This window comes from Lontra canadensis, unplaced genomic scaffold (genome assembly GCF_010015895.1).
Source record: "Lontra canadensis isolate GAN:19392208 unplaced genomic scaffold, GSC_riverotter_1.0 scaffold13, whole genome shotgun sequence".
In the NCBI taxonomy this organism is placed as follows: Eukaryota; Metazoa; Chordata; class Mammalia; order Carnivora; family Mustelidae; genus Lontra; species Lontra canadensis.
Genome location: NW_022631007.1, coordinates 4761929 through 4787742, shown reverse-complemented (window position 1 = coordinate 4787742; position 25814 = coordinate 4761929).

Sequence of the window (25814 nt, the reverse complement as noted above, 5' to 3'; positions counted from 1 at the left end):
TCTTCTCCAATGTGCTGTAATTTCTACATATACTTCTATTTGAGAAAAAGATTATGCAAGTTATCCATTTTGTACCAAAAAAAAAAAAAAGGTAAATAAAATCAGCATTAGGAAAAGATCACAATTTTACCATTCAAAAATAACTACTCTTCAAACCCTTTCTAACTCCCTAAGATGTAGCATTAAATGTAGAATCTCTTCTAGGAAGTCCATAACAATACATTTGGTCTGACCCAACTTTACATTCCTTCCACCATAATCCCACACCCTTAGTATCCATCCCCACACATATTCCCCAGATTTCTGATTGCATAAATTAGAAGACTTAAGTAGTTCTTTTGGAGTATGGTGTACTTCCTCACATTTTGTACCTCATTTTAGGGACCTGCTGGGACTTGAGTCTAGTTACAGGTCTGGGAGCAAAGGGTGGTGGCTGAGCAGACCTACCATTGTCTTTCATGGCAACTACTCAGGGGAGGCCATTATTATTTCCTCAGGCAGTTCAGGTTTAGTCCCTTCAGAGGAATGGAGAGGTCATTTCGTGTGGGTGGAGCAGCTGAGACCACTGGGGGTGGAGAGATTGTTTGCACTGGCAAAAAAGACTTATCAGAATGTAGGAGAAAGTTTCTCCTCACTCTAGGGTGATATACATTTTCTCCTATATATTCTTCTAGTAATTTTTGGTTGCATTTTTTACATTAACATTTTTTTTTCTCTTTGGGATTTATTTTGGTGTGGGAAGTGAGGTAGGAAACTCTTTTCTCATTTTATACTTTTCAGAGCATTTTAATATAAATTAAGGTATTTTGTATTTGTTGAGTAGATGAGAGCTATATTCTTGTGTTTTATGCATATAAACTTAGTAATTCAGACATTTCAAGTGATTTGCCTGTGATGAAAAATTTAGGTAATGGCAGAATCAGACCTGGAATCTAGATCGTAGTCATCTGTCCAGAATTCTTTATACCCCATTAGCTTGCTTCTTGGTATTAGTTACAGACAGTTCTCTTTTCTATGCTACTTTTATTACTCACTGGAAGTGAATTTGGTCATCAAGTTTCTTAAATCATTACTGAATGAAGCTTATGACATTGTTTTTGAGAATTAGAGCTTTTTGGAAGTCCCTACTTTGTCACTGACAGTGTGACTTCCAGCATGTTATTTCACCTCTAATAACAATGACAATAACTGTTGACACATGCTGACATTTTCTATGTGCCAGTTTCCATGTTATGTGCTTAAAATTGGTTATCTCATTTAATCCTTACAAACCACCCCCAATCCCCAAGAGTAGACACTATTACTGAAGTGCATAGTGTACAGAATAGCAGCCATTTCCCAACTTTTGGGTTTCTGACACTCCCTTTACCACTCTTAAAACTTATTGAAGACCCCAAAGAGTTTTTATTTATGGGTAATATTCATCAATATTTACCCTGTTAAAAATTGAAACAGAAAAAAGTTAGTATTTATTTACTATTTCCTTTAAAGAGGGAAGAACAATCATAAACCCATTATTTATCAACCTATTATTATTATTTTTTAAAAGATTTTATTTATTTATTTGACAGAGATCACAAGTAAGCAGAGAGGCAGGCAGAGAGAGAGAGGGAAATAGGCTTCCTGCTGAGCTGAGAGCCCGATGTGGGGCTCAATCCCAGGACCCCAGGATCATGACCTAAGCTGAAGGCAGACACTCAATGACTGAACCACCCAGGTGCCCCACAACCTATTATTTTTCAAGCAAAAAGTAGCTATCTCTTCCCAAAGCATGACATTCTTTTTCATTTTTGCAGTATTTCTTTAATGGCTGCTTTAATAGAAGGACTGCAGGTTCTCATGGGTTTTTTCCACATTTAATTTGCAGCAATATCACATACCACACAGCCTCTGGAAAACTCCCAGTGTAACACTCATGACAGAATGAGAGTAGGAAGGACAAATAATATCTTAGTATTCTTATTAAAATAGTTTTGATGTTGTGGCACCTCTGAAAGGCTCTTGTCTTTCTCTGAAGAATCACTGTCATATCACATGATGGGTAAGAGGGTTGTGCTGGTGTGGAACAAGATCCCTGGGTTTTAATTCCAGCCTCACTGTTTACTCACCGTGGGATCCTGGGCAAGTTCATTTGCATTTTTTACCAGTTCCATGTCCGTAAAATGGGGGTTAGAGTAGTAAGGATGAAATCAGTTAAAATATCCAAAACAATGTTTGATAAAACATAATTACTTATATGCAAGAGCTTCATTATTTTATTTTTAATTTTTTTAGAGAGGGAGAGAGAGGGAGGAGGGACAGAGGGAGAGGGAAAGAGAGTCCTAAGCAAACTCCAACCTGGAGCTCTATCCTGAGATCATGACCTGAGCTAAAATCAAGAGTTGGATGCTTAACTGACTGAGCCACCCAGGCGCCATTATTATTATTATTATTATTATTATTATTATTATTCTCCCCTGTCTACACTGAGAAGCCTGAGATTTGGATCACTTCTCTGTCAGTTTTCAGCTATATAATTTCTTCAGCTTTGGGATCCTCAGGTTCCCTCACCTGGAAGATAAGAGTAATGAAAGTAGCCACCCTGAGGAGTTATACTGAGCTTTAGATGAGATAACACATGTCAGATACTTAAGACGGTGACTATCAGGGAGGAAACACTTTCTATGCGTTTGTGGTAACAATTGATATAATTGTTACTTCCTTTAAATATGACATTTTATATATGTATATGTATATAGAGGTCCCCACACACTAAGAATATATGTAATGGCCTATGGAGACCAAGCAAATAAACCATGGCATATCTGGAACATTCGGGTCAGTCGACTTAATTAGATTTCCAGGCTCTCAGGTTGTCATTTTAGCTGGGATGCTTTGAAATCCACAGTGAACCTTGTCTTTTATTAATATTCAGAGGAAGGAAATTATGGATGCATATCCAATAGCAATCTCCTAACAATTATAATTATTTTAATACTAGTAGATCTCCACAAAAAAACTCTTCTTATTTTGCTTCTTATTAGGAATCTTTGAACTGTTGCCTACCGACAATCAAACCTGAAAAATCCAACTCTAACATGGCTGAATTAAGGCAGCATGTCACTTCACATGTAAAACTGAAAGTGCTCCATCTAAACATCCTATTCAGATAGTTAAAATGTGACATGTAATGCCAGTTGATTGACTTTGATATTTTTGTTTTTGTGATGGGTGTTACCTCAGACAGGTTTTCCTCCATGCAAATTATTATCACTTATAAATTTTAACTTTAATTTTATAGCTTCATAACAAGAGAAGGGAGACAAAACACAGCACCTTTGTTTTGTGAATAAATTCTCTATAAAAATACTAAGAATTGTATGGGTGGCTCTTTAAGAAAAACACTAGGCTAAAATAGAAACTTCTGTAAACATCTAGAGTTTTTGGATAAAATCAAAATAAGAAACTTAAAGAAAAATAGCATATTAGTCCGGGTTCTCTAGTGAAACAGGTCCAATAGAATGTGTGCGTGTGTGTGTGTGTTTGTGTGTGTGTGAATGCATGTGTGTTTATTTCTTAAAGAAATTGATTCAGGCAATTGTGGAGGCAGACACAAAGTCTGCAGGCCAGCCTGGCAGGCTAGAGACCCAGGGAGGAGTTAAAGTTGCAGCTTGAATCTGAAGGCGGTCCATTGGTAGAATTCCTTTTTCCTTGGAGGAAGTCAGTCTTTCATAAAGCCTTCAACTGATTGGATGAGGCCTGCCCACATTATGGAGGGTAATCTGCTTTACTCAAAGTCCACTGATTAAAATGTCAATCTTGCCTAAAAAAAACCCTTCGCAGTGACAACTGAAGTGGTGTTTGACCAAATATCTGGGTACAGTGTCTTAGCCAAGTTGACACGTTGAATTAACCATCACAATGGCTGACTTTGCCAGAAGGAAAAGGGAACAGTATGTGCAGTAGAATTGTAGAGAATGTTGATCACCACAGCATGGGAACCCCCCAGGGTAGGTATGACTGGTCCTGGTCATGGCATAGGTTATGCAGGGGCAGAGGACAGCATCTTTTTTATTTTTCTACTAACACCTTTTATTCCATTTTTCCATTCAATTTTTAAACTGCTTTATTGCATGTGAAATAATTGATATACCAAAAAACTGCACATATTTAATGTATACAATCTGATGAGTTTTGACACGTCCATACACCCATGAAACCATCACTACAATCAAAATAATAAACATATCCATTACCTTGAGAAGTTTTCTTATGCTCATCTATTTTTTTTTTTAAGACTTGATTTATTTATTTGAAAGAGAGAGAAAGCACATGGGAGCAGGGGAGAGGGATAGAGGGAGAGGGAGGAGCAGACTCCCTGCCAAGCAAGGAGTCTGATGTGGGGCTCAATCCCAGGACCGAAGGCAGGCACTTAACTGACGGAGCCACCTGGGCATGTTTCTTTTGTTTGTTTTTTGATAAGAACACTTAACTAAAGCTCTATTAATTTTTTAATAGAGTTAATAGTGTTATTAATTTTTTTAAGTGTACAAATACACTACTGTTAACTACAGGCACTAAGTTGGACATCACGTGTCTAGAACTTACTCATGTTGTAGAACTGAAACATTATACCCACTGAAGATAATTCCCCATTTCCCATCCCCCCAACCATTGGCAGCCACCATTCTACTCTCTGCTTCTATGAGTTTTACTATTTTAGATTTGTCATATGAACGGGATCACATAGTATTCGTCCTTCCATGACTGTTTATTTCACTTAACATAATGGTCTTTAGGTTCATCCATGTTGTTGCTAATGGGAAGATGTCAATTTTTAAAGGTCAAATAATATTCCTTCACATGCATATATCACATTTTCTTTACCCATGTATCCACTGATGGACACTTAGATTATTTCCATATACTGGCTATTGGGAATGATGCTACCATGAACATGAGAATGCAGATACCTCTTCTAGATTCTGGTTTCCTTTTTGATATATATCTAGAAGTAGGATTGCTGGATTGTCTGCTAATTCTGTGTTTAATTTTTTGAGGAACTTCTACAGTGTATTCCATAGCAGCTGCACCATTTCACATTCCTAAAACAGTATATAAGTATAACAATTTCTCCATCAACATTTGTTATCATTTATCTTTTTCTTTTTCTGTTTCTTTTTTTAGAATAATAACCATCCTAACAGGTGTAAGGTGATAGCTCACTTTAATTTTAAACTGCATTTCCCGGGCACTGGGTGGGTTAAGCATCTCCTTTCAGCTCAGGTCATGATCCCAGGGTCTTAGGATTGAGCTCCACATTGGGCTCCCTGCTCAGTGGGGAGTCTGTTTCTCCCTCTGTCCCTCCCCCACTTTCCCCTCTCTCTGCTCATGTTCTCTCTTGCATACACTCTCTCTCAAATAAATAAGTAAAATATTTTAAAGAACGTTATTTCTCTAATGATTAGTGATGTTGAGCACATTTTTCATAACTATTGGCCATCTACATGCCTTCTTTGGGAAACATGCATTCAGGTCTTTTGCCCGTTTTTTTTTTTTTTTTTTTTTTTAAAGTAGGCTCTTCATCCTGCATGGAGCCCAACACAGGGCTTAAACTCATGAACCCAAAATCAATACCTGAGCTGAAGTCAAGAGTTGAACAGGAGAACGAGCCACCTAGGTGCCCCCTTTGTCCATTTTTTTTCTTTTTTTTAAAAAAAATATTTTATTTATTTATTTGACAGAGAGAGAGATCACAAGTAGGCAGAGAGGCAGGCAGAGAGAGAGGGAGGAAGCAGGCTCCCTGCTGAGCAGAGAGCCCGATGCAGCGCTCGATCCCAGGACCCTGAGATCATGACCTGAGCTGAAGGCAGAGATTTTAACCCACTGAGCCACCCAGGCGCCAACCCCCCTTGTCCATTTTTTAATTGGGTTATTAGTTTCAATTTTTTTTGCTATTGAGTTGTAGGAGTTTATTAAATATTTTGCATATTAACCACTTATCAGATATATAGTTTGCAAATATTTTCTCCATTCCGTAAATTGTCTTTACACACTGTTGATTGTTTCCTTCGCTGCACAGAGCTTTTTAGTTTGATGTAGTCCCACTTATTTCTTATTTATTTTTGCTTTTGTTGACTGTGCTTTTGGGGTCATATCTAAGAGATGATTACCAAGACCAGTGCCAAGAAGACCTTCCCCAATTTTTTTTTCCTAGAAATTCTATAATTCCAGGTCTTATGTTTAACTCTTTAATACATTTGGGTTCATTTTTTTGTGTGTGGTGTAAGACATGGGTCCAATTTTTCTCTTGTATCTGGATATCCAGTTTTCCCAGCACCATTTGTTAAAAATACTATTGTTTCCCATTGTATATTCTTGACACACTTGTTGAAGATTAATTGATTATATGCGTGTGGGTTTATCCCAGCCTCTCCATTCTGTTCTATTTGTCTACATGTCTCTCTTTATTCCAGTACTATACTGTTTTAATTACTTTTCAGATTCAATGCAATCCCTATCAAAATAGAAAGAAATCCTTAAATTCATGTAGAACCACAAAACCCGTAAATATCCAGACCAAGGTTGAGAAAGAAGAACATAGTTGAAGGAGACAGTGTCTTGAGTGGGTATTGGTCAAATATTGAAACTGAAGTTCTTGCATAAATTTGATGGGTGCAGTTCTAAGGAAGGTAGAACTTTGAAGAAGATAAGCCATGTCTTCACTCTGGAAGGCCACAGAAAGTTTATCTGAGGTATAGATCAGAGTGGGGAAGAAATAAGTCTCCCTTGAAATGTAAAATCTATGATCTCATATATTTGGAGTCTGAATTTTAATTACCTTTGTTGAAGAAATCTCAGGATAAAAGATTAACGTAAAAATTAGACTCAGAACAGAGATTCCACTGGGATAAGAAGTAGGAATAAGTTGAAAACATCTTCAGATGTACATTTCAATAACCCTGACACTATAGAGAAAAACAAGTGTCCCTTAAAATAAGTGCAAAATAAAAATTAGAAACAATGCAAAAACACTCTATTATTTTTTATCAGATGGCAAAAAATAAAAGAAAGAGAGAGAGAGAGGTCTTCTCTAGGAACTGGGAAGGCTATGAACTGAGACCAAGTATGACACATATTTAAAATTTAGAGAGGAAAATAAGTATAAAATGCATGTGGGTATAAAACAATACATTGTACATAGGTTTCAGAAAGAATGAAAGATAAATTATGAAAAAAACAGTAATTAAAATTAAAAACTCAGTGGGCAGAGTAAATGTCAGAGTAGGCACAGCTAAAAGGAATATTAATAAACTAGAATCAGAGATGAGAGAATTAGCAATAAAAATAATAACAATAACAATAAAAAGATCAACACCTACTAGCTGTGTACTCTGTGCCAGGCACGGAAACTGCTTTGTGGATAAGTTTTTTAATCCTTACAGATACTTTTTGAGAAAAGCAGCACAGGATCCAGGTGTTGGGATAGTAGATGTAATAGTTTTCACTTAATCTAGAAATATACAAATACAAATTTGGGACATATTGTGATCCAAAAGTGAAATTATAGATGGTAAGAAATAACAGTTGTGTTTCAGAAAAGCTCTGTATTTAAACTACCAGTCCATCAGCCTGAGTATTTAACCTTTAAGATCAAGAAAGGGAAAAGATGTATAGAAAAGAAATTCTAAATAATTTAAGAAACAATTAAAAGAACTCTTGAGTCAGGTAACCTATATTCTAATTTAGATTCTCTTACTTTTATTCCTTTTATAACCTTAGGCAATTTACATAATCTATTTTCCTCTGATTTCTAATCTATAGAATGGAGATATTAACAGGAATTTACCTGCTCAGCTTCTGGGATGGTTCAGTTAGGTCTGTCTTGTCCCTTGTCAATTTTTAAAAATAGATTTCTTATTTTGGACTAACTTTATTTTAATTAATTTATTTATTTTTCAAAAAAGATTTTATTTATTTATTTATTTACTTGTCAGAGGAGAGAGAGAGAGCGCACAAGCAGGCAGAGTGGCAGGCAGAGGCAGAGAGAGAAGCAGGCTCCCTGCCGAGCAAGGAGCCCAATGTGGAACTCCATCCCGGGATCTTGGGATCATGACCTGAGCCAAAGGCAGCAGCTTAACCATCTGAGCCACCCAGGTGTCCCAAGGACTAATTTTAGACTTACAGAAAAATTGCAAATATATCACACTGGGTTCTGGTGTATCATTTACCCAAGTTCTTCTAAGAGTAACATGTCATATAGCCAAGAAATTAAGAGATACCATACTACTAACTAAAGTCTTGACTTTCTTTGGCTTCCACTAGTTTTTCTGCCAACACCTTTTCCTGGCTCAGAATCCAGTGGTGGTTTAGTACACTCCATTTCATCATCATATCTCCTTCGTCTGTTTCTATCTTGCTTCCAATTTCATTAGAAGCAATTGACAGCAAACCATCAATTTAAACCTTGACGGCTTGCAAGAACACTTGCTATGTTTTTTGTAGAATGTCCATTAATTTGTGTATCTTATGTTTTTCTCATGATGAACCTGGTGTTGTGGGTTTTGAGAAGAATATGACAGAGTTAAAATACCCTTCTCATCACATTGTATCAGGCTCCATGATATCACAGGATTTAGGACTTGGGACATTACCCCCAACCACGTAGTTATAGTGGTTCCTTCCAGGTTTTCCCACTGTCAGTTTACTCTTTTTTCCATTTGATATAGTTGATTCTTTTGAAGTGAGTCATTAAGTCCAGTCTACACTCGGGAAAAGGAAATTAAGTTCCACTTCCTAGAAGGGGAGAGGATATAGCTTCATGTATTATTGGGAATTCTTCTTGTATTATTGGGAAGATTTGTTCCTTCTTCATTTATTTATTATTTAATAATTTATATTACTATGGCCTAAACCTTCAGTCGATTTTAATGCAATTTTATATATAAGGTAATATTCTGGGTCTTAATACCCGGGTTTCTGGCCTTGCTTATTTGATAAATTACCTCATGATATCAACCAAACATTCTAGACTCTCACTGGCTCCAAATTAAGTCTAATACATTTTACCTCTTAATATGGATTGGAAAAGCTCCCGTATGTACAAAATATATATGTGCATCTAAATTCCCTGAACTTTTACTAACCTGAAAATTGAAGAGTTGACTTAATGACATTGATTGTAAAATTTTTTTAAAAAATATGGATATTTTAAGATATATTAATTGATTGTAGATTCCAATATTCCATTATCTACTTGATATTTTTAAAAGATTTTTTAAAAAATTTATTTGACAAACAGAGATCACAAGTAGGCAGAGAGGCAGGCACAGAGAGAGGGAAGCAGGCTGCCCGCCGAGCAGAGAGCCTGATGTGGGGCTCGATTCCAGGACCCTGAGATCATGACCTGAGCTGAAGGCAGAGGCTTTAACCCACTGAGTCACTCAGGCGCCCCTATCTGCTTGATTTTGAATTCAATGGTGACTGAACAAAACAGATGAATGTGCTGTTACAAATACAAGTTTGGTTTATTGAATCTGCAAACCTCATTATGAAGCTGTTTAATGCCGTTTAACCTAATGTTTTTCCTCCTTATTTGGCAACAATGATATTTCGTGTGTGTGTGTCTGTGTGTGTTTGACTGTGGCATTAGTCCTCTCAACCCAGTTGGAAAAATGCTGAAGATATTTTCCCAAATTATCTTTTTCTGTCTACTGTTTCCAAATGCATGCTTCTGTGAGTAAAGTATTTTCATAGTGTAAAGTGCGAGCATAGCTATTCTGAACACTTTTGAAAAATGCCTTAAAATAAATAAAAGTACATTATCTGTATAATGATGATAATCTGCCTTGATCAGGACAAATACAGAGAGTATTTCTAGGAAAGCTTTCATAAGTTGAAATGGCATAAAGTGAAGAAGCACTTACCATTAATTTATATGGAAACATTTTTGAACATTCTCAGACCCCAAAAATATCCTCTCTTAAGCTTTTCTGATACCTTAGGACACATCTTGCTAACAGATACACAAAATAAATTGAGATAAAACACAGATATTCAAAGACACATTTCAAAGCTCTAGTGGCCAGATGCCGAGATGCTGGGTAAAGTTTCGGGGGACAAAGCTCCACAGGGCCATTCTCACTGTTTAGGGTATGTGCTATCTATAATAGCTCCCTGGAATGAATGCTGAATGCTGGTTTTGCTTTTTTTTTTTTCATAAAAGCAAAAATTCTTTTTTGGATTTCTTTTGGTTAGCAAATACAGGTACTAACATGTCTTTCGTAAAAGCAAAGTGGCATAGCACAGACTTTGAAGAGGGAGGAATACTTGTATATTCTTATCATAGTCCTTAATGCTACAGTTAATATAGAGGTACACAATGCCATCCTAGTCAAGGGCAAATCTGACTTAATAATGATAATGGTAATAGTTCACAGGAGCTACCAAGCATTATTCTGAGAAGCACTTTTCATATATTACAAAATTCAATACTCTGAATAACTTCACATGTTAGGTACTACTATTTCTCCCATTTTATAAATGAGAAAATCAAAGCCAAGAGAAATTATGTGGTTTGCCTGGAATTACAAGGCTGGTAAGTGGCAGAGTCTCTAGGTGTGTGTTCCATGTACAGGAAATGTTCAGAAGTCGAAAAGAAGAGAGGAAAATTGGGAGAACTGCTGGGCAGGAGGTGGAGCCCAGACACATGGGGAAGACACACTCCCCCCCTCAAATCCCCCAAAGCCTCTTCAGTTCTGAGAGCTCATTTTTTTTAAATCTTATTTGTACTTAGCACAGAGGGAGCTCTGAAGACTCCACAGCTTTTCAGGCAAATGAATGTCTAAGGGACTTTCTCATTTTTGATGAACTCTGACAGAGTCTTTTGCTAGTCCACAGCCTCTTTAATGTATTGTATCAGTTAGTAGGTCTCCAGCTGCTTGAAAGAAATTCTGGTCCAGATAACTTAAACACATAGAGGAAATTTAACATCTTGCAGAACAAAGAATCCAAGGTAAGGTGACCCTTGGGTTTGTTGACTGAGGAGCTCCTTACAGTCACTGAGGATTCAGGTCTGCTTTGTTGATCTATTCTGCTGCCCTTCAAGATCCTCCACCTCTGTGTTTCAAGATGGCGGGTACAGTTCCATGCATGAGATCCTGACAGGGCTGCTTCCAAGGAAAGAAGAGGAATGGTCTTTCCTTGATCAACTGATGAACACAAGTCTACCCATAAGGGAATCACTGGCAAAGGGAACAAGATTGCTATGGAAGGATAAGACTGATCTGGATTTACCCTTGGACTGGGCAATGGGCCATCTTCCTTGAGCATATACCCAGAAGAGGATAGTTGCTCCACTGGAAAGAACTGGAGGATGGTTGTTGGAGGGGCAACCCGGTTGTCTGCTGCAGATGTTTTCATCTTATATTGGTATTTGTTGAGATTGTTTGAGTGAAATTGTTCTGTTTTCAGAGAAGCATGGAATCCGTTTACCAAAAGACAGAGTTAGAATTCATTTTAGTGTTCACTACTAACTGTTCTGCTCTGTTCATCCTTATTTTTCTATTTGTAGTTTTTTAAATGATATGAGTGAACATATCCAAGCTACTGAAATGAAAATATATAATAATCTTGAAATGTTTTCAATATTCAGGTGAGTAAAAAATATAATTCTGTAACTTCTGCAAAATTAAAATGAATGATAAGGAGATACCAGGCTGAGAACCCTTATTCTCTAGGACTTACAGTTGAAAGAGAAAATTGACTCTCTATATTTGTTGTCAACTGAAATTTCTGCCAACGTCCGTTTTTCCAATTTTTGGTTGTATTTAAAAAACTAACATATATGCCCTTTGTTGGGCACTGGGAAAACTGAATGAATTTAACATTAATGATTTTTTTTTCCTTTGCCTTGATCAGAGATAGAGGAGCAATTAAGAGCTGTTTCAAACCCTTAGAAACAAATTAGGAGTGTTTTAGCAATTAGCAGTACAAGATCTCTTGCTTTTGAGACCCCCTGCAGCAAAGAGTTAATGTTTAAACTATTTAAAATTCAGTGGTGGTTAATAAGGCAGTTTTAAGGCTCTTATTTCCTGACCACATTGGATTTGTCTCATGCAGTTTTTCAATTATTCTAGCCATTTTTAAAGAAATGAATTCTAATTTCACTGCAATTTCAGGTGAGTATTTTAACACCTTAATCCATGGGCTACCTTTGGATTTATGCTGTGGGCTACCTTCAGATACTGTCATATTTCCAAACTAAAATGTTAGAGACAGAAAATCAGAATTTCCTTTATTTCTTAAAACACAAATCATCACAGTCTTCTTTTTGTGATCCTTATGTCAGTCACAAGGAAAATATGGACTCTTTAATTTCATTCATTTCTTTTAATAAATGAGGTATTCTTTTTTTTAATTTTTTATTTTTAAATTAACATATATTGTATTATTAGCCCCAGGGGTATAGGTCTGTGAATCGCCAGGTTTACACACTTCATAGCACACACCTTCCCCAGTGTCCATAACCCCACTACACTCTCCCTACCCCCCTCCCCATGGCAACCCTCAGTTTGTTTTGTGAGATTAAGAGTCTCTCATGGTTTGTCTCCCTCCTGATCCCATCTTGTTTCATTTATTCTTTTCCTACCCCCAACCCCCCCCCCCACGTTGCCTCTCAACTTCCTCATATCAGGGAGATCATATGATAATTGTCTTTCTCTGATTGACTTATTTCACTCAGCATAATACCCTCTAGTTCCATCCACGTCATCACAAATGGCAAGATTTCATTTCTTTTGATGGCTGCATAGTATTTCATTGTATATATATATACCACCTCTTCTTTATCCATTCATCTGTTGACAGACATCTAGGTTCTTTCCACAGTTTGGCTATTGTGGACATTGCTGCTATAAACATTCAGGTGCACGTGTCCCTTCGGATCACTACATTTGTATCTTTAGGGTAAATACCCAGTAGTGCAATTGCTGGGTCGCCCAGGTAGCTCTATTTTCAACTTTCTGAGGAACCTCCATGCTGTTTTCCAGAGTGGTTGCACCAGCTTGCAAAACCACCAACAGTGTAGGAGGGTTTCCCTTTCTCTGCATCCTCGCCAGCATCTGTCATTTCCTGACTTGTTAATTTTAGCCATTCTGACTGGTGTGAGGTATGGTTTTGATTTGTATTTCCCTGATGCCAAGTGATGTGGGCCACTTTTTCATGTGTCTGTTGGCCATCTGGATGTCTTCTTTGCAGAAATGTCTGTTTATGTCCTCTGCCCATTTCTTGATTGGATTATTTGTTCTTTGGGTGTTGAGTTTGCTAAGTTCTTTATAGATTTTGGATACTAGCCCTTTATCTGATTAGTCATTTGCAGATATCTTCTCCCATTCTGTCAGTTGTCTTTGGTTTTGTTAACTGTTTCGTAGCAACATGGACAGGACTGGAAGAGATTATGCTGAGTGAAATAAGTCAAGCAGAGAGAGTCAATTATCATATGGTTTCACTTATTTGTGGAGCATAACAAATAGCATGGAGGACAAGGGGAGTTAGAGAGGAGAAGGGAGTTGAGGGAAATTGGAAGGGGAGGTGAACCATGAGAGACTATGGACTCTGAAAAACAATCTGAGGGTTTTGAAGGGGTGGGGGGTGGGAGGTTGGGGGAACCAGGTGGTGGGTATTGGAGAGGGCACGGATTGCATGGAGCACTGTGTGGTGCAAAAACAATGAATACTGTTACGCTGAAAATAAATTAAAAAAAAAACCATACACAAACACACACACACACACAAAGCTTTTGATCTTGATGAAGTCCCAATAGTTCATTTTTGCCCTTGCTTCCCTTGCCTTTGGCGATGTTCCTAGAAAGAAGTTGCTGCGGCTGAGGTCGTAGAGGTTGCTGCCTGTGTTCTCCTCAAGGATTTGGATGGATTCCTTTCTCACATTGAGGTACTTCATCCATTTTGAGTCTATTTTCATGTGTGGTGTAAGGAAATGGTCCAGATTCATTTTTCTGCATGTGGCTGTCCAATTAAATGAGGTATTCTTAACAATTGTTGCCTCCATAATCCACAAGCAGTTGTTGAGCTCATACTGTGTGAGAAGCAATGCGATATGCCCACATGGAGAAATCAAACATTTCTAAGGCAAGCCTTGGCTCTGAAGGACCTCACAGGTAATTGGGGCCGATAGCAATGGAATCAAACATGGGCAGTGCAAGGCTACAAGGAGGTTGATTGAGAAACCAAGGACAGGTGGATGCCCTTAGTCTCGAAAGGGTGTGTCAGGGAAAGTCCATGATGGAGGAGGTCATCAAGAGGACATGAATGCTGACTGACCCAAGAGCTGGACACCAGCTATCTGGTCAGTATAGATGACTGAGCCCAGCTAAGACATCTATATAAATTCTTAAGATGGTGGTGACAGGGACAGAGATCTACTCATCTTGCGGCCATCCAAGACAAACCTTGTAAATTCCTTTCTTATTAAACCTGCCACACACCAATATCTGGAATGCTCCGTCTCTCTCTGTTTCTCCTTGATCTCTGGGTACCCTGCTGGTTTTGAATTCCACCCAGGGAACTCCTGAAGGTGCAAAGCAATAGCTTGCTAAGGAAGTAAGATCTCAGTTGAGTCCTGAAGAAATGGAAAGGGCTCACCAAACAGAGACGAACCAAGGGCACGTAAAGCCATAGGAACTGTGTGGGCTTCCAAGTCAGTTACTTATCTTAGGGGTTTTTCTTAATACCGAGAGGCATTTTGTGAGCCAGAGATTTCCTGGAGAATGTCCCTCAGCCTGACTTGTATTTGTTTTATCAGCTCATTTCCCTCTTTACTACTTTTTCTCCCCCACCTCCCATGACAGCAAGTACTTAACACAAGAGCTCCTTAAAATGTTTTCTCCCTGTGTGTTTCATTTTTTGTGATATGATCTCTGCAGGTAAAATGGCTCCTGATGTGTTCTGCACACTGGAAAGGGGAAAGGACCCCAGGACTTGACTTCAGCAGCCTTTGGGACAGGTACCGTTCTCATTCCCCACCTCCCCCTATGGCTGCAGTCTCTTACGGTACTCTGAGACTCTCTTGGTTGTTTGACCACCCCCAATGCCTGCTCCTTTTGAGTGTGCTGCCTGTGATTCCTGTCTCCGGAATCTGTTAGCATTGACCAAAGTCATGAATTGAGTTTTGAGGATTGAAAAAATGGGTTTGCCCTCTTCCTATGTCATTCCTCTTTTGGGAATTCTTTTCCCTTCCCATTTGGTGGAGTTGCATTCATCCAATCAATATGCAAATTCATTCTGTTTGTTCTCCCTGGTCCACAGCAATGCAAGCTAGTCTTGCTTTGTTAATTAGAGGTTAGATTGCATCTCTCTGTCAAAGACACACAATTCTCTGTTTTAAAGGAATATGACTCCATGCCCATAGCAGTTACAGTTAAGAATTCTGAGCCAAACTCAGCCAGTTGTACAGTAACAGGGATGGGAGCTGCTGATGTGTTTCAGACACCAAAAGAAGGTTAGTGGAATGTGCTTTCTAAGCTGTGCTCTTCCTTCCCATAGGTGTCTGAATCTTCAGCACTAACTTGAATGGCAGAGAGAGGGGCTGTTGACTTCTCTGTGAAGACTTTCTTAGTCCTTCATTTGGTTGAGTATCTATCACATTTTTTATACACAATGCATGTAAAGAGAGGGGCTACTTGATGTGCTCAAGATGATACATCCTGTGTAAAGTAAGCAAGTCATGACCTTGGGGTAGATATTTAACTCTCCTTGCATCTGTTTCCTAATCAATAACATGGGAACAAAAATAGTACCTACCTTATATGGTCATTCAGCTTAGATAACCATATCTATTGGAAAAAATCCATATTGTTCTCTAGGATCTGCTCACACTGTTCTGGGAGTACTAGGGGATCTCTCATAAGACCATCTTGTCAAGCTCAAGTGGTTTGGAAGGAGAGGTTAGAATATGTTGGGTTATCTTGTGTTCAAACAGATATGCCCCCATTCTTAACCAGCTTGGTTGGGGGGAAAAAGTTAATTAAGTGAGTGTTTGGAATAATGTTGAATCACACTAATTTTCTTCAAGAGAGTAACTGGAACTTTTAATCAAAACCACAGTGGACTTTGTTATTAAAATGATTGGGGGGCGTGCCTGGGTGGCTCAGTTGGTTAAAGCCTCTGCCTTCAGCTCAGGTCATGATCCCAAGGTCCTGGGATCGAGCCCCGCATCAGGCTCTCTGCTCAGTGGGGAGCCTGCTTCTCCCCCTCTCTCTGACTGCCTGTCTGCCTACTTGTGATCTCTGTCTGACTTCTGATCTATGTCTGTGAAATAAATAAATAAAATCTTAAAAAAAAAATGGTTGGGAAGGGGTACTCCTGTGCTTGAGGAGAGGAGACACTCAACAGATGTGCACTGAGGTAAAGTGAAGACTTCAGGGAGAGTCACTGGCTTCCCTGCTCATTGTAAGACATTGCTGAATGAGAGTCTAACCCTGGGCAGTATACCTACTAACCAGTCAGCATGGATTGATTACATGATCGGTTTGTATTTAGATATGAAACCAGTCATACACAGGGTTTTGTGATAGTTCTTGTCCTTCTCACTATGTCCACGAAATCTTGTACACTTCTGCCTTTGCATTTTGGCTCAGGCATTTAAGAAGTGTAAATTAAAAAATATGCTCAAGTCAGGTTATTTAGGTTCATGATTAATTTTCTACTGAGACTGAGGTAGATATTAGTAGCAGAGTAGTGATCAAATTTATTGGAACAATTCAGTTACAAGTGATCAACAATCTCTGCTTAAAGTTAGATCTTTAAAAGTGACTCACATTTCATATTTTGTTTATGTATGTGTGAAGTGTTTTACTCTAAGGATTAGAGAACATAATAATGAAAGAAATTCTTTCCTTGTTAATTGCAAAAGTCATCTACCTGGTGTAAATAAAGCTAGGCTACAATAAATATTTTTATTCCTACGTGCCTTAGTACACACCCATTAGAGCAGCCTAAAAAATGCAAAAGTCCTATAACTTCTAAAGAGAAAGCCAAGTGCTATTTCCTTCTGTCTTCGTCAAAAACTTGACTCATTTTATAACCTTGCTACTGTATCTATTACCACCTAGAATAATATTCTCTGGTTCAGAAGGCCAATAGTTAAATTCTATGATAATCAATCCAAATATCCCTTTTAAGGAAACATTGAACAGTTTGGTTTTGACTGATTGCAACCCTCACTAAGAATTCTTGAAATACCAATCCTTTACCTCATGTCCTTAGCTGTTTTCCCAGTGTTAATTCAGACCTTGACTGTCTGGTAGGTAAGTGATTGCAAAGATCTGCTAAGTTGCCCTAGTGTTTACCTCTTTCAAACTCAAGTTGCCTGATACACCCTGTAATGAAACAGGCATTTTGTCTTATTTACCACCACCATTTTACTTATTTACCCAACACCTAGAATGGTCATGTACCTAGGGGCACTCAGCATGTTTTTTTGAGTAAAAGGATTTCTAGTCATGATAGTCCCTCACTTACCCCTCCCCTTCTCAAATACCAAATTTTAATGTTTCCTCATTACATTTGTATGATTACTTATTTCAGAATTCTAGGCTAACCCTGATCTTACTCCATCTAAATACTTAGTCTCATTCTCATCTGTCGTATTCTCTCTCCACTTCTTTCTCCATGTTTCAGCTGAACATCACACTCATACCTTTCTCCCTTCCTCCTTCCTGAGCATACTCCTCTACCGCCCTGTCTTTTGCTCATGTCCTTTTCATTGCTTGGAATACTTTTTATCCCAAATCCCCATGTTAAATACTACCAACTTTTCAAGGCTCAGCCCAAATAGCACTTCTGTATTCCATTGTTGTCTTTTACTTCTTCTGGCCTTTTCACCTCACAGCACACCTGCTCACATACATACAACTCTCTTCCCTAGGCCACAAACCCCACACCTTGTGTATCTCTGCCTCTGTCTGACTGGCTCAGAAATGAAGACCTCGAAGTTGCTCAGATCAATGTTGTTGAAAGGAGTATCTCTCACCAATCTTTCCAAAAAATCTCTCCATTAAATTCAAATCTTACAGGGGGCTTTTGGAGACAGTGGCTTTAATTAGTGGCATCATGTTGTTTTAGATTCCCTGGGAAGCGTGTCATAACGAATGCATTAATATATCACTTGGGACTCGTCAGTTTGATTGAACAATTCTATATTCAGAAACACTTGTGTGGAAACCAGACCTTCCTGGGATTATCTGCAGTAGGGATTCTCCATACTAGGTAATTATCGAAATCACTTAAGATATGTTGAAAATCTAATTTCCTGGAGGTTCTTATTTGGTAGGTCTACAAACAGGACCAAGAAACTGTGTTTGTAAAAAGATCCCTAGGGATGTTTGTGCTAACCTGGTTTGGGAATGAAAAGGAAACCGGATTTGATGAAGGGAACACTTCTCAGAAGTGTTTGGGTAGGAGCAACCTAAGGGAACTGAGTATGTGGATTTGAGGGATGGAAAGGAGGCAGGAGAAAGATCAAAGAAAAGGTGAAGGGAATTTCACTCACTCACTGGAGAAATCCTCTGAATTGCCCAACTCAGTGGGAAATGCTGGGGATATCATGGGGAGCAAGGACTTTGCTCTCACTGATGTTGCCTTGTGAGGAGGAAAAATGATCCAAGCACTACAGAAGGAGCCATAGTACGTGGTGCTTTTGCAGCAAGTGGCATGATCATCTCACTCAGTGTGTGAGCAAGATGTGTGGTGTGGGAGGACACCCAGAAGACATGGGACCTAGGGGACATGTGAAGTAAGAGTCAGCATGAGACAGGGGCTGAGGAGGGAGAAGAGTGTCAAGCTAGTCAAAGAGGCCGTAACAAGCCAGGTATACTTGAGAAACAAAAAAATTTCATAAATTCTAGAAGTTCAGGGAGAGCGGGAAGGGGCAAGGGAGAAAGGGATGTAAGAATTGCTTAGGGTAACATTATATGAACATTCTGGCTTTGAAGTAGATGGGCAGAGGGTGAAAGGACAATCTGAGAAGCCGGTGATGCCATGAAATACAAAAGCAGAGCGTTTCATTGAGGAAGGAGTCAAGAGTGGTGTACCCAGTGACACCAAGAGGTCAGGTAGGAGACAGATTGGAAGGTGGCCCGAATGAAGTGATGAGGGATGTCATTTGTGAGCATGCCCAGAGTGCTTTCATGAGCCGTGGGAGGAAATGCCAGAGTTAATGGTCTGGTTTGTGAGTGGAGGCAAGGAGGAGGAGACAGGAAACTAGTCTTTCAAGAAGTTTGCCTGTGAAGGGGAGAACAGAGGTAGCATGGAAGCAGGTGAGGATGTACGGTAAAGGAGGTATTTTTTCCTTAAATTTTTTTTTTAGCTAAAGTTGAGCAGGCTGATAGAATCACATTTTATTAGCGTTAAATTGGTGGTAAAGGAGAGTTTGAAAACAGAATAGAGAGAAGGATCCTGGAAAAGAGAAAAAGGACAGGATCCATAATAGAGGTAAAAGGATTTACTATATGTAGGATGAGGAGCAATTTTTTTTTTTTCCATCATCACAGAAAGGAAGAAGAAATAGCTTGGGACAGATGTTTGTAGAGCTGATTTAGAAAATTTACAGAGCTCTTGTCTGATGATCACCAATTTTCACTGTAATTTTCAGGTAGTAAGGGGAGATGGGTCAGGGAATGGAGCAATGTAGAAGTTTAAAATACACTTTTCCCTTTGGGCAGACATGACTACATGAATTGTCGGGAGGTATTAGCATCCTAATTGTCAAATTGTCATTAGTGAGCCCCCCTGAGAAGTGCCAGCAGAGCCTAGTGGTCAGGCCAAAGGAAGGGTAGATGGTTAGGGTTGTGCTTAAATTCCAAAATGATTGATTGCTTACATCATACTCACCACATTTTCCCCTTCTTCCTTCCTGACAGAACCCCATTTTCGTTTCGGTCACTACTCTTCTCAAATTAGACATGCTCTTCAATGGTCACTGGCCCACCCACTGTCTAGGGAGGCTGGCCCTGATTCGTCTAAGCCAACCAAAATGGTCCCCTTACCAATGACTGATTTGCACAAGGGTGTGAGCGCCTGATACAATTCCAGACAATGAGGGGGATTCCATAGACAGGGAAATGTTTTCTTGCTTCACAGAAGAGACAGAAGGAAGAGATGGTCTATTTTCCACTTTGGGATGCTGTCCTGCTGGCAGGTGATGATTGGTGAACTAGTCCAAAGACAAGGTGAGATAGAAGGATTCAGGGTTGAAAGATAGAACTTGGCCCTTGACCATATAATTGAACTAGTGGTCTTGCTTGGTGGCAGAATTACCTTATTGCTTATGTCATTTTCAGTAGGTGTTTTGCTATTTGAATCTGAAAACACTCTACCTGATACATTAAATGAGCACAATGGAAAGATAAAGGCAAAAAAAAAAAAAAAAAGGCTTTGGGGATATTGGTTAAATCCTGCTTAAGGTGATTGACCCTCCAGTTTAAGATGGAGAGGGAAGGAAATGATGACAGGAGGGGGTGACTCAGAGAGCAAGTGGAGGGCTCTTGGCCAGAAAATCACAAAGAAGTCAAAGAAATAATGTCTGGGGAGCAGCTGAGTAAGAAAAAGGGAGAAACTGGAGGGAGGAGAAGAACTGAAATTGTTCAGAATCTTTGGGATTTTCCTAGCATTGTCATTTTTAGGATCTGTTTGACTCTCTAGTTTAGCAACTGTTGAGTATCTCCCCAAAGGAATTAATATAGACTCCTGTCAGCAGAAGGAGGAGAGGCAAGAGCATCTTGGCATTTTTTTAATATGCTTTGGAAATAAAGAAGAAAATGGTGTATTTCAGAGAACATTGGCGCTTTTAATAGGGAGCTGCAAGTTGTATTTTCTCCCACCCAGGCTCCATGCCAAGTGGAGGAGATGGTAATTAGCAGGACACACTGTTGTCTATTCTTATGCATTTAATAACCTCAGCTTGATTCACAGAAGCTGCAACACAGAGTAGTTACTGTGAACAGAACATTTTTATGTGGGGCATTTATTTTGAATGGAAAAGTTTGTGCTACAGCATTCACCATATAACTGCCTGACGGTCCCTGCCTTCCCCATTTCTTTCATTCACGGCATGGTTATAGCAGGTTATTCTTCTGGAAATAGTCCCCAATGTTTTATTCATACTTTAGGTGAAACAAGGAATGCTGAGTTCAGAAGGAAGTTGTGTTGTGCTTCTGATGTGGGTCCTGTAATTGTACCTTGTGACACAGAACAGCCTTTTCTGTCTTCCCACTGCCATTTGGCTGCTTCCTTATAACTGGCACATCTCACGCCCTGTTTCTTCCTCTGGATTTTTCTGATTTGCAAGATGGATAAATAAGACTGGTAATATTCCATAGACCAAAAAAATGCATTTGGTGCACTCTTTTGGACAGAGTTTGGAATCTTTCTTAACATTGTAACATTGTGAAGGCATTTTGGCTTTCTTCTTTTTAATTCACCTTTCACGTTTTTATTCCCAGAATATTCATATCCTGATTGTCCCAAATCCTCCTATTTAAGCTACCCACCCAAGGACCTTTCTTGTCTCCTTAACCACCAAGAATTCAGTAATTTAGCAATAAAGGATCCCAGAATGTACTTATGTTAAGCTACTCCTGGTGAAAAAAGTTTATAATGAGTTATTCTTCTTAGAAGTATGGACATTTAGCAAGAGAATAAATGGAGATAGAAGTATCTATGATCAAAGAAAAAAAATATCAATAATCGAAGAGTAGCATAACAAGTGTTTGGGGTGGGGAGACTTTCTGGTGCTCATTGATGCCCTAAGGTAGATTATAAATGACATGATTTAATCCCCTAAGGTAGATTATAAATGATATGATTTAATTTGTCCAAAGTACAGTCTAAGTTTATTCAAAAGAGGATGTTTAAATTTTAAAAAGGTATATATATATTATATATTACATACACATATATGTATAATATTTGAGTATATAATATATATGTTTCTGACATAATATAATATAATATAATATAATATAATATAATATATTTCTGGCTTAGAGGCTATATCAAGCAAAACAGTCAGGCCATGCTGCAGTAATAAATAACTACCCCAGTAATAGATCTATTTCTCTATCAATGGCCACTGAGCAAAAGTCTCTACTAATCATAGTCACTCAATGACCCTACATGACGGAAACCATGTCAACAACATGTACCTTCATGATCACCCCAGTTGGGGAAGAGAATGAGGTATATCATGGTTGGGCTCTTTCTGTGGCCACATATAGTCTCAAGGTCATGTCTAACTTCAAAGGAAATAAAATCATGCAATTCTGTATGTGCTCAGAAGACAGAGAGCCAGAAATGTTTAATGAACAGAACTAAGAAGAAAAATAGGGGCGCCTGGTTGGCTCAGTCGGTTAAGCATCTGCCTTCTGCTCAAGTCATGATCCTGGCTGGGGTCCTGGGATCGAGCTCTGTGTCAGGTTCCCTGCTCAGTGGGGAGTCTGCTTCTCCTTCTCCCTTTGTTCCCTCCTCATCCCCCCTCCATGGCCCTGGGTTCGTGCTTTTTCTAATTTTCAAATAAATGGATAAAATCTTTTAAAAAAGCCTAGGAAGAAGAAAATAGATAAAAACAAATTGTCTTTGTCTGCTTGGACTGCCAAAACCAAATACCATACACTGGGTGACTTACACAAAAGACATTTATTGTCTCACAATTATCAAGTCTGGGAAGTCCAAGTTCAAGGTATAGATCAATTTGGCTCCTGAGGAGAGGGGTCTTTTTAGCTTGCAGATAGCCACCTCTTGCAAGGTCCTTACCGGGTCTTCCTCAGTGCATGTATGAGGTAGGAGAGAGGAGAGACAATGAGCTATCTGCAAGCTCTTTTTTTTTTTTTTAAGATTTCATTATTTATTTGACAGAGAGAGAGATCACAAGTAGGAAGAGCAGCAGGCAGAGAGAGAGGGGAAGCAGGCTCCCCGCTGAGCAGAGAGCCCAATGCAGGGCTAGATCCCAGGACTCCGAGATCATGACCCAAGCGCAAGGCCAAGGCTCAACCCACTGAGCCACCCAGGCGCCCCTGCAAGCTCTTCTAATATGGACACTGATCCTATCAGATCAGAGCTCTTATCCTTATGACCCCATTTAACCTGATATCATCCATAAAAACTAAAAATCGATTGAAGACTTGAACTTAAGCCCTGAAGCCTTAAAACCTTTAGAAAAATACATAGGAGATAATCTTGATATTGGTCTTAGTAATGCATTTTTTTTTTTAAATTGACACCAAAAGCAAAGGCAGAGGTGAAAAATAGCAAAAATGAACGAGCGGGACTACATCAAACTAAAAAGCTTCCGTGCAGCAAAGGAAACCATTAGCAAAATGAAAAGGCAAGCTATGGACTGGGAGAAAATGTTTGCAAACCACATATCTGATAAAGGGTTACTATCCAAAATATACCAGGGACTCAAACAACTCAATAGCATGAAAAGCAAGTCACCTAATTAAAAGATGGGCAAAGGATCTGAATATATATTTTTTCAAAGAAGACCTACAGACGGCCAGCAGGTACATGAAAAAGTGGTCAACATTACTAACCATCAGGGACAAGCAAATCAAAACCAGAAGGAGATAATATCTCAGACCAGTTAGGATGTTTGTTATGAAAAAGACAAGAAATAACAAATGCTGGCAAGATTGTGGAGGAAAGGGAATGCTTATACATTACTGATCAGATAATTATGTTGTGTATTCTAAATACATTATACTTTGATTTGTCAGTTATACCTCAAAAAGCTGAATAAGAGGGTAGAGAGAGAGAGAAAGAAAGAGAATTCAAGACCAAAGGGGAAGCTTGAAGAGAAACTGATTTCCCAGACATGATATCAGCCTTGGAGGTGACCCTAGGGCTGGGGCTTGGTATTCAGTGCCTGCTGGGGATCAGAAGACGAGGATTAAAGGTAGAGCTATAAATGAGTCCCTCTGTGAAAAGAAGACAGAAAATCTTTAGCTATCAGACTGGAGAAGTGATGAGGAAACTAGCTATCCACATGGCAGATGGGGGAAGTAGTTTGCTCTAACAAATGGAAACTTACCTCTGCACTCCTGGCTGCTGTGTGATCTGATCTTACCCTCTTAGTTCAGGACTCTAATCATAGAAATGAATGTAAAAACTGGTCTAAGTCACAGAATTCTGGGTACCCAACAGAATGGGATGTGTAATTTCTCTAAGGGATGTGTAAATTACTCTAAGACATCTGGCATAATTACCTGCGGAGGCCTACTGAAATCTCATCACCCAAAGACAGCATTGGTTCATATGTTGCTAACATAGTCACTGAGGATTTTTCTACATACAGATCTCGGCTCTTACATAGTTGCAATCCCAATATTTTGTGTAACAGAAAGCAAAGTTTTTTTTCCAAAGGAACATAAGTCATTGAACATAATTGAGTTACTCTCGTCAATGTTTTCTCCCAATTGCAGCACTCCTTCCTGAAAACATGGGAAGTGTTTTGTTTCTCCTCTATGCCTCAGACATTTGGCTATGTCCTGCTGTCAAAGAGGGGCAATGAAGAATTCAAAGCAAGAGAAGAATTTAGAGATGGATAGAGAGAGGAAACGTGGCTCCATAGGAACCCCAGGTGATGCCGTTGTTCCCAGGGTGGTGTTAACAAGAATGAAATCATTTCCATGCAATTGATTCGTACAGGAATATCTTGCAGCAAAGGGCCTTCTCATCAGCTCAACGCCCTCCGCATCCGTGCCTCACGATTTCCTGCTTCATGTCTAATTGGACCGGAAGATGGACTGTTTCTCCAGAGTCTCTTGTGGGAATTTGTCTAAGAGCGTAGACATCTGGAGGCTGTTTGGATGAGTTCTGTGTCCCACACTTCTGTTCTTTCTGAGCAGGAGGCATAGTGGAGGCAGATGAAAGGCTCATGGAACAGTTTGCTTTTAAGTAGTTTCAGTTTCTTTTCAGAAACATGAACTGCTCGTCCTCGGTCACAAGGGACCCCCTTTCCCTGGGCAGGGGGATGGATCTGCACTGCCCACAAGAGCTAACTCTGCCTCCCCCCGCCCCCCTTTAAGCCAGACGTTCAGCACTCTCCCCCCACACCAGTGGGTTCTAACCAACTGAAGGCATGTACAAGGAGCCAAGAAGAGATTAAAATGCAGGATCTACTTTTTAAATAGTAAAGCTGGTCTGAAGAATTCCGCAGAGCCCCTTCTATCTCCAAATCAGGGTTCCAGACTCAAAGGGCTCTGATCTCCCTACCCAGTTGCCAAAAGAGAAATGAGAATAGAAACTGCGGATTGCTGGCTGGGGCCACCAAGTCAGCTTATTACACCGTGGTGGACATTCCTGGTGCTCAGGACTTCCCCTTCTCCTTCTCTTCCTTATCACGTAGGAGGCAGTGTTGGTTCACCCTCTCTGAAGTTGGGCAGAGCGGTGTGACTGGCTCTGGCCAATGGACTGTCCGTGGCAGGAACTGAAATATGTCATTTCTGGGTTGAAGCAGGAAAAGTACAATTCTCTATGCTCTCTGTGGAGTCCCCTTCAGCCCCCAATCCCACACATGACAATTTGGCCCAGCCCCTGGTTATCACAGAGGCTTTTCTTGGGCAGCCTTCGTGGTGGCGGGGGTGGGGGGAAGCTGTGCTCCTCACGTTAACTTTGGTGCACACACAGCCAAGGCACTGTGGTCTCCGGAGGCAGTAGTATTCTAAGAGTAAGCCCCCTCCCCACCCCACCCCCACCCCAGCCTCCAGGTGGCCTGCTTTTAGGCAAATCTGTGTTCCCAGCCTAGGCACCTCCTTTTGAAAG